The sequence below is a fragment of the Cryptotermes secundus genome, unplaced genomic scaffold (assembly GCF_002891405.2).
Source record: "Cryptotermes secundus unplaced genomic scaffold, Csec_1.0 scaffold941, whole genome shotgun sequence".
Lineage (NCBI taxonomy): Eukaryota > Metazoa > Arthropoda > Insecta > Blattodea > Kalotermitidae > Cryptotermes > Cryptotermes secundus.
The window spans coordinates 942,638-952,111 of NW_019739977.1; the positions used below are offsets into that span (position 1 = coordinate 942,638).

The 9,474-nt window shown below is 42.5% G+C and overlaps 1 protein-coding gene across 1 annotated transcript in view; it reads right to left on the bottom strand.

Moving 5' to 3' along the window:
* The window catches only part of LOC111872254 (myosin heavy chain 95F), a 103,504-nt gene extending 95,719 nt beyond the window's left edge, over window positions 1-7,785 (bottom strand). The window contains exon 1 of the mRNA XM_023865964.2: window positions 7,475-7,785. The gene's annotated coding sequence lies outside the window, so the exon portion shown is untranslated. The remainder of the gene's footprint in view (window positions 1-7,474) is intronic.
* Between the last annotated feature and the right edge of the window lie 1,689 nt (window positions 7,786-9,474).

Below are 9,474 nucleotides of genomic sequence, written 5' to 3' on the forward strand. Positions count from 1 at the left end.
AAGAGGAAAGACGCAATCCAGATGCTTCGGTAGTTCGTCTCGAGTCGCCTCGCATATGTCAAGAGCAAACCACACAACAGCAACATATATGAGGGGGGGGGGACAAATCAACTACCGACCATAGGAAAACATATCCCCTCCTAACAATGAAGGTCGTCGTCGTCGTCGTCGTAGTCGAAGCCGTCACAACCATTACCGCCCTCATGAAGAACATTATGAGCTTTGGTCACTTTGCCTGTTCCGTCTGCAGGTTTCAGATCTGTTCTTTCGTCCTACCTTGGGCCTATCCTACCTTTCTTCTTCATGTCAGCTTATTTTAATAAAATTTATATTGGATTTCGTTTAAATTAATCTTGGGATATACTGATTCTATAGCTGTCAACATTAGTAAAAATCCATATTGTGGTCTTTTGTGTTATGACATCGTTTAATCTTGCAGGTAGATACCACTTCCAGATTGAGGTAAGCAATGGCAGAATACAAAGTGTCGTAACCCAGATTGCGACAGTATGAATTTTCACGGCCGTGAAAAATTCCTACCCTCGTACTGTCGTAACATACTTGTTAGAGAGACCTCTTGTTTTATTTTCTTGTAACGTTCATGGTCATATCCTGCTGATAGCAAAGGTAAGGTAAACGTAAAGTTGTGCCCGTGCTTAACTAATTAAGCACTACTCCATGAAGGAGTATGGGGGAGTGGATGTATAGATACATATTTTCTTGACCTCAGCACTAGCCGGAGTGATCAGCTTCACGCTCCAGCCGATTTACCCCCGGTACGCATTGGATAGGAGCCTGGGTGGTCCCCAGAGCCGGTCTGGACAACGTGGAGAAGGGAAAATTCTTGACCCTACCGGGACTCGAACTGCGATCGCTCGGTCGTCCAGCCCGTAGCCCATAGCTATACCGACTATGCTATCAACAGCAAAGGTAGAGCAGATCACATTATAAAAATGACTTCGGGGATCCATTCCACAAATTCTCTCCAGATATCACGTGGTTTGCCGGCAGAACACATCTTGCTAGATCTGTGGTGAGCGGGTAACCCCTGCTTGGTATTCGGAAGTTACACTTACAGATATCACCCAGTCACCCTGTCGAGGTTCTGCTCAATACTTACAAGAAAACGCCGGGACAGGAGGCCTATACCGAAGTGGGCCCCGGCAGCTTCCTTCAACATATTTTCCAAATTCTCTGTTAACTGTCGTATCGTTTACTATATAATCTAAGTACTGAAAGTATCAATAAACTCCGTGGTTTTAGTCCGCAAGCGAACTATACCGCGTGGTCTTACTTACTCACGGAGCTGAGCCCTTCTGGAGGAGCCGCCAATTCTGCAGCTACTCAAGAATTTCCCAGCATTTTATGGAGACTGAAGGTTCATTACCGAGTTCACAAGCGCCCTCCACTGGTCCCTATCCTGAGGGATAGGGAAAATTACATTACTGAGGCCATTACCGTCATAGTTTCCAATTTATATTTTAAATCCCTACTTTCATTCGACGATATATTTTATTGGTATAAATTATTCAGTTCATACTTAGCGTATAGCCAACTTAACGACTCTCAAAAGAATTTTTATTAGGTGCTAAAACCTCAGGTCGCGTCATAGCTCAAGGGATTATTCGCCGGCTATAGATCATGGCAGAACGATTTCGATCCCAGGTCACATCATGTGAGATTTGTACTGGAAAAAAGTGGCATTAGGGCAGGTTTTTTCCGGGTGCTTAAGTTTCCCTGCCAATCCTCGCTTCGCAAACTGTTCCATAGTCATCGTCATCGTCCGGAGCTGGCAGAATTACGTCCGCTAGCGGGCGACGTACCAAGTGGCCCGAATCTGATGACGTGACAACTACTGATAGTCTAACTCAAGTATCTCACTTGACCAACTCAACCTCTCCTCATCACGACCAATACACAATTCAATTGTCACCGATCTACAGTTAACGAGGCCAGTGACGTAGTCAACATTTATCACGTCAGCGTACCATTAAACACTTTGACTCAAGGTTCTGGAGCGATCCAAAGCGCATAGGATCTTGAACACTGAGATTGTGTTAGATTTCACTCAGTGCACAAGTATACTCGTACGTGAGCGTGTTTTGTCTTGCCATTACTTTCAGTATGAAGAGACTGCAAAGGAATGAACCTCCAGCTGGAAAATTCTACAAAATGTCTTACCGATTCACTGCTGCAGAATTCACGTATTCTTGGTTTATTTCCGGATGCTTGCAATTGATAATATTAGGCAGCATATAACGTCGAATGACAGGACGAGTAGTGAATAATATATCAGAAAGTAAGTTGTCGTGGCTTAATTTAGGATATTATCCCAGCATATGCCTGGAGCAACTGAGGATAACGACGAATATCCTCCGCTATGTATCCGGTATCACACTCGAGACTGAAGCCGAGACTTCCCAAATACAAGACACGGGTACTATCCGTTCGACTGTGACTTACGGTCAGAATGAAGGTGGATTCAGGACAGACTAGACAGCCTAATCCAAAGCAAGACAAAACATTCACGTATCTACTCAACTAACGAGGGTAACTATCGCCATCAGTGTCCCCATTTGGGGCACTCGGTAAGAATTAGTCCCCCCCCCCACAAATTCGAGAAGATGAGAGCAGTTACGACCAATTCAATCTCCAGGATAAACTGTAGAACCTTTTCCGAATTGCTATATTTTACTGTAGCATACAGACCCGTTGCTAGGCAGCGACAGCGAAATAAACGACCATACAACAGCCGTTTATAGGTAATGGCTCTGTAAACAACGGCCGCTGTAAGGTAATAGCTGCAACAGACACACGACAACAATAGCTGTTGGAAGCGATGTTCTCCGTGGGGTCCATGCCGAGGCTATATAACGAGGACCAGCTGTCATTAGAAGAGACGACATTACCCCGTGTGGAGGCGGGGTCGGATACTTCCACCGTGACCCTGCTAGTCGTAGGAGGCGACGAAAATGGAAGTCTCAATTCTGAGACAGTAAAATATGGTCGCGAGTCCAAAGGGACTCGACCCCAAGTAAGACTGCGCTGGCAAGGGCCAACAGCATACACAAAAGACAGATCCGTCCTCTCGTTAGTCTCAAATGTGAGACAGTCAAATATGGTAGCAAGTCCCAAGGGACTAAGACCCGAGAAACATTGCGCTGGCAAGGGCCAGCAGCATATACAAAAGACAGAACCATCCTCTCGTCAGAGAGGGCGCCCCACAAAAACAAGGCCGTAACTGTCGAGGAGTAATAAATATCTGGTCATGAGCCCCAGGGAGGTGCTCGATACCGAGACTTACCGACTGACTGATCGTCGGTCGCAATGTGGCTTTGACTTTGATTAAAAGAGACTGCCCGTGTGGGGGCGGGTTCGAATACCTTCACAGTGACCCTGCGAGTCGTGGGAGGCGAAGAAAAGGGAAGTCTCAAATCTGAGACAGTAAAATATGGTCGCGAGTCAAAAGGGACTCAAACCCAAGAAAGGCCAGCAGCATATGCAAAAGACAGACCCGTCCTCTCGTCAGATAGGGCGCCCCACAAAAATAAAACCGTAACTATCAAACGGTAATAATTAATATCTGGTCATGAATTACAGACTGACTGACCGTCAGTTGCAATGTGACTTTGACTTCATTAGAAGAGAATTTTGAGACTGCAGTGAGAAAAGTAGGAGGTTCAAGTGAGATGGCCGCTAGAGTGGGACTTAGTGGGGTGGAGTCCAGTTGAGAATTCGACAGTTGAAATCCATTTAATTCACCTCGGGAGCTGTGAGACAGCCGCCGGCTAGTGAGGACGTGAACACGGAACTTGAGGAAGCTACGGCGTTGAAGCCGTTACCAGGCGACAACCTGTGCAGATATAGCAGACTGAGAAAGCTTAGTACGTGCTGTAGTGAACTGCAGTGTGTGTGTGTCTGTGAAGTCGCGATAGCGCTATAGCCTCTTGTAGTTTCGATCTGTACGTGTTCAATAAATCCAATTACGAGTCAAAACCCTGTCTATAGTCACACATACGAGCGACAATATACAAACAACCGTTTGTGTCTATCATACCCTAGGTTATAACATAGCCTATTTCGAATGCACGTAGATCCTGACACATTTTTAAAAAAGCAAGTTTTCTCAACTATTCTCCTGTCACAAACCGAACAGGGCAGAGCAGCGCTTCGTGAATGCGTAAAGTTCCATGCTTATTTTTCATGGTTAGCACCTGTCTTTCTCGACATGTTTTGTGGTCAGCAGATGTTTACTACTCACCGTTCATAATCATCATATCATACGACGTTTTATAACGCAGGCACTTCACAGAACAGCGTTCAATAAACCAGTAAGCAATGATCGCACTGCCAATTTTTTAACAGTTCTGACGATGGTGCTTAACCTTCGGGGTTACTAAGATTCTGAACTCCGTAAATAGTCCGGTATTCTAAAGAACACAACTTTCGGAAACTGGACGTGTTTCCGTCGTTAGATGAGTTAGGAGGCACCTGTTCCGCTGGTTGCGTTAGAAAGAGACGTCCAATGTTACAGTAGGCGTTCTAAAGGAACCAGCGGAGTAGGTGCCTCTCGCCCTTTATCTAAGGATGGAAACAGATAGAGTTTCCAAAACGTTGTGTCCTTTAGAATGGCCGATGATGGGCAGATTCCACAAACTCAGGAATCAAGATCACTTTCATGTTTAATTTGCGTTGACCTAATCGTGTAAAAAATAAACAAACAAAACGAACTCCGCGATTTAAGTCCGCAAGAGAACCATACCGACCGAGCGACGGCCGCTTGTCGGCGAAAAATAAACTAAACTTAAAATAACGAGAACTTTCAAGTTGATTTTACTGAAATTTTTTATTTTATTGGTTTGTTCTGAGATAATTTTCCTCTTCAGGACACTGTTTCACACAGTACACAATTCGACCCAGAATGTGCTACTCTTCAAAGTAAATGATCTTCACTTTACCCGAAAATTAATTCCTGAGGGACTTGAACATCTTTCAGAAAGAAAGAAACTGCGTCGTCATTTCCATTCCATCCCATAAACGAAGCTATCAGACCGAGTCACTACCAACAAGAAATGCCACTATTTCTTCCACAAAACAGATGTATTTACTTTAACGTGACCGAGGAAAATAATGATGAGTTATTTCTCTATGTATTACAAACTCATATTCTTTGCATGTTATGTGACGACGCTGCTTCAACTGCAGAGATAGTTATAGCAACGAGTGAGATGGAGAAATGATTGTGAATGGTGTGAAGATGAAGATTTAGAATAAAATGGCGGTGGTATATTTGCATGTACTGTCTCAGCATTCCCCTCGATAGGCTGAGGAAAACCATAAAAACTACTCATTTAAAATATTTCTTAAGTTGTCTCAGCTCTCGGGATCACCTCCAAACGGGGAAAGGAAGGAGAGGGGGAGGGAAACATGGCGGTAGGCATGATGCTCAGTGACGAAAACCGCTTATTACATGCATCCCCTGTGAAGAAATCGAACTGAGATCCTGCGGCAATAAGTATTCACCCGGCCAACGGCCATACAATGTTGAAAACACCGGTTCTCATCTGAGCACCTTAGTTAAGCAACATTCGGCGTGGTTAGTACTAATACTGCTAATAACAAACAAAAGAAAAACAAACTCCGTGGCCTGTAGTCCGCAAGCGAACAATACCGACCGAGCTACAGCCGCTTGTCGGCAAAGTTAGTGCCAACTTAACGTGTTATAAATAAAGGATGAAAGCACAAAGAACATGGTAACATTATTCTGGTGCACCTGTATTTTACGTTTAACACAAAATAGTAAGTACTTCAAAGATCCAGTGTGTGTATCCGTTTATTCTGTGTTTGTATTGTCCTGTGTTTAAGTAGAGGCCTTGTGACTAGCGGATCACTCGTCCCAAGGTGTCCTACCATCTGCGAAAAAAAAAATTACGGAACTGAATAAAGGGCCAGGGCCCTGAATGGGCTGGATGCGGCATTGAAAAAAATATTGTTGCCAAATGTAATGTCGACATGATGGAGCGCTTTGGATGTTCAACAGACACACATCAACACCGTCCAGCCTAACTTATAATACAATCACTCTCTGATAAAGTACTTCGCTTTCTCAACAGGCCTATTTCAACAACTAGATAGTACTATGAGAATAAGCAACACATTGGTGACTCATTATACACTGCCAAACTGAATTCTGATATGTCGTACCTAGTTAACAAAGACTGGCCTAAAGCCCCTTAAATAAAATCCAAGTATACAACATCAGTATCCACCTAACTAACCACACGAAATTATAATTCCGAAGGAAATATAAGAGTAGCTTACCGGCGTGCAACACTGTTTTACCGCATATGGCTGCAGAGACAACATTCGAAAACTGCAAAGAAATTGTTTTAACCCTCATAACACAACGTTCTGTACGGTCCGACAGCATGATGGTTCAGAGTGTGCATCATGTACCAGTAAAAACCATTTACAGCTGAACCTTCTGCCTCGCTTGCTGTATTTTACGTTATCATCCACAAAACCCAATACGAACGGCATACGTACACTTTTATTGCATTTGAATTGGAGATCGGAAATCATGACTCGGTTAAAAGGAAATAAAACATGATGCTCTCAAGGTTGTCAGTTTGTCATAATGAGACCATGTAATGCCAGGATCGCGTTTCGCAGAAGGGGTGAGTTAACAAGTATACATTACTTGCCGCCAACTATGAGCCGATTGTCTAGAAAATGTGGGAACTTCAATATCTCAGAACCCTATGGGCCTCCACGGCCTGTTACAGGGAAACCTTTACTTTTTACTTTACATTACTAAACACGATATGCCGATCGACTAAGCAGAAGACATATATGTTTTCCCTTTAATAAACAGACATTCTTTTTCCACACCCCTGATAATTCTGGAGGTTGAAAAATTCACTACTTACAAATATGACTCGCAAAGTACTAGGTGACTGTCCCAGCAATGACAAAGTTTCCAACAGTATGTCCGACAAAGGACCTTACTTAAGCCATTCTACCCCAAAAGATCTGTCAATTTTTGTTTTAATTATTGTTACAAGATCTAGTCCAGCTGTATTCCACTACGTATAAAAACATATCATTCTGACGTCAAAGTTGATGAAGTACGTAATGAGTGCACCAGTGTTCAAACTGCGAAAGATATTGTGCAACAGTATACATCTGAAAATGGAATAGAGAAAGAGCTTGCATATTCAAAACTCCAAATAAGGAGGCAAATTATCTTTACTGCTTCAATTATTCATCCACTTAAACAGATGTTAGCAATGAAAGAAGCCATTATTAGGCATTTCCTGATGAAGGTGAAGCGAGGCAAACAGACCGGTCCATTAATTTCGAAGACCCAAACCACCGTAACTATGAAACACACCACCTACCCGAATGTATGGAGTTAACTCAGCCGAACACTTCATCAACACTTCACAGCAACACACTTCGCACTACTGCTTACCTGTTTCTGCCTCTCCAATCGGCAACCTAACTGTTCCACCGCGGCAACACGACTGATGCGACTCTCGTTTGTTCGGCCGAGCTTGCTGTAAAGCCGTCCAGTTCCGTGCCACGTACAGCAACAAGCTGATCGCTGCACAAAGGCTGTCCAAAGCAGCACTGTCCTTACTTTCATTTACCGACAGAATGCTTTTAGTGCATATGTGCTGATATTTGAAAGCATTAATGGAAGACCTTTGGATATACAGTGTGACTACATACAAGCATAAATGCCAGTGAACCTGCAGAGTCCTTGACGTGCTGAGGTAGCGGAAAGAAGTCTCATTTAAGGTGAGAAGGATGGTACTTGATGTTCTTCTGTCTGCTTACTGTCGTATTCCCCTCTGGCCAATATCAACCAGAACAAAGCTCCTCTTCACGCTGTCATGCTGTTACCACTGCCAATGTCTGTGTAAAGGTGTGTCCCCACATTCGGTGAACGAATAATAGGGAACGAACAGAATATATTTTTCGCATTGTTAATCCTTCTCTATGTGCAGTATAACTCGCATATCTTGTTCTTTCTGTTCGTCATGTATGATGCCGAACTGATCACAGCAAGTGAAAATTTTGTAGTTTTAAGTACATTATTTGGAATAAAGAAATCAAAGAAAAAAAAAGAGGGTGAATGACCACAATTCTTAAAAGTCGGAAGGCCTACAGTGGTAGTGAAAAAATGAGGGTCTCTACGATGCAAGAACCAAGGTATTTTAAACTTTTCAACCGAATGTTTTCTGGTGACTTCTATTTTATATTTATCTTAGTCGGTCCTAAAAGAACATAAAAATATTTCGTTACAGAACCGATATTAGCAAAGGAAATATTACATAAAGTACTTTGGTTTCTGACGTATAGAGGTTGATTTAGAAGTTCCTATACAACAATTCAAAACAAAAGATTTCAGCAATAGTTCCAGAAGTTTGCGAATCCATAGCTGAAACATTGAAAATTTATGTAAAATTAGACGTTTTGTTTTCTTGTATATTTTGACAAAGAATTGAAATAAGAATTAGAATTCTCAAAACTTTTTTCCAATAACATTTTCATTCCATTTTCAAAATAGTCGCTACTCGGTGAAACAGTGTATGTAACACGCTAATGTTTGTTGTTGTGTATTGCCGTGAGTTGATGCCTATAAATTTGGCTGAGATCGTTGTGCTGAAAGAATGGTTTGTGACTGAGGGGTTAGGGTCAATGTGTCTGAATCTTGAGAAGTGCAAGAGAGCGGTGACTGAGCCGGCCATGGTGGTTGATAAATAGCTGTAGAAAGCGAATACTGCTGCAAATATTAATACAGCGTTAATTTATTTTAGCAATTTTTGCAGATGTTTTGTACACCAAATGAATGGTTGTTTTGCGAGGAATACGCAGCGTGATGGAATTCCAAGTGCCTTAGTTCGGTAGAACAGCATCATTAACTAACTGACTGACTGAATAACTAACTAACTTCGTGGAGCTGAGCCCTTCTTGAGAAACTGCCAGTTGTACAGAAACTGAAGAATTTCCCAGAATTTTATGGAATCCTAAAGTTCATTACAGTGTTCACAAAAGCCCTCAACTGTTCCCTGTTCTGAGCCGGATCAATCTAATCAATACCACTCCATCATATCTCTCTATGATCCATTTTAATATTATCCAACCATCTACGTCTTAGTCTTCCTATGGCTTCTTTCCTTCGGTCTTTCCCAACCAATATCCTATATGTATTCCTCTTCGCCCCCATTAGTGCTACATAACTTGCCCATCTCATTCTAATTATGCTTAAAGAAGAGTACAAGTTATGAAGCTCCTCATTATGTAGTTTTCTCCAGTCTCCCGTCACTTCATCTCTCTTCCGTCCGAATATTCTCCTCAACACACTGTTCTCAAACACACTTAGTCTATGTTCCTCCCTTAATGTCAGAGACCAAGTTTTACACCTATTCAGAACCACAGGAAAAATTATATTCTTGTATATTATAT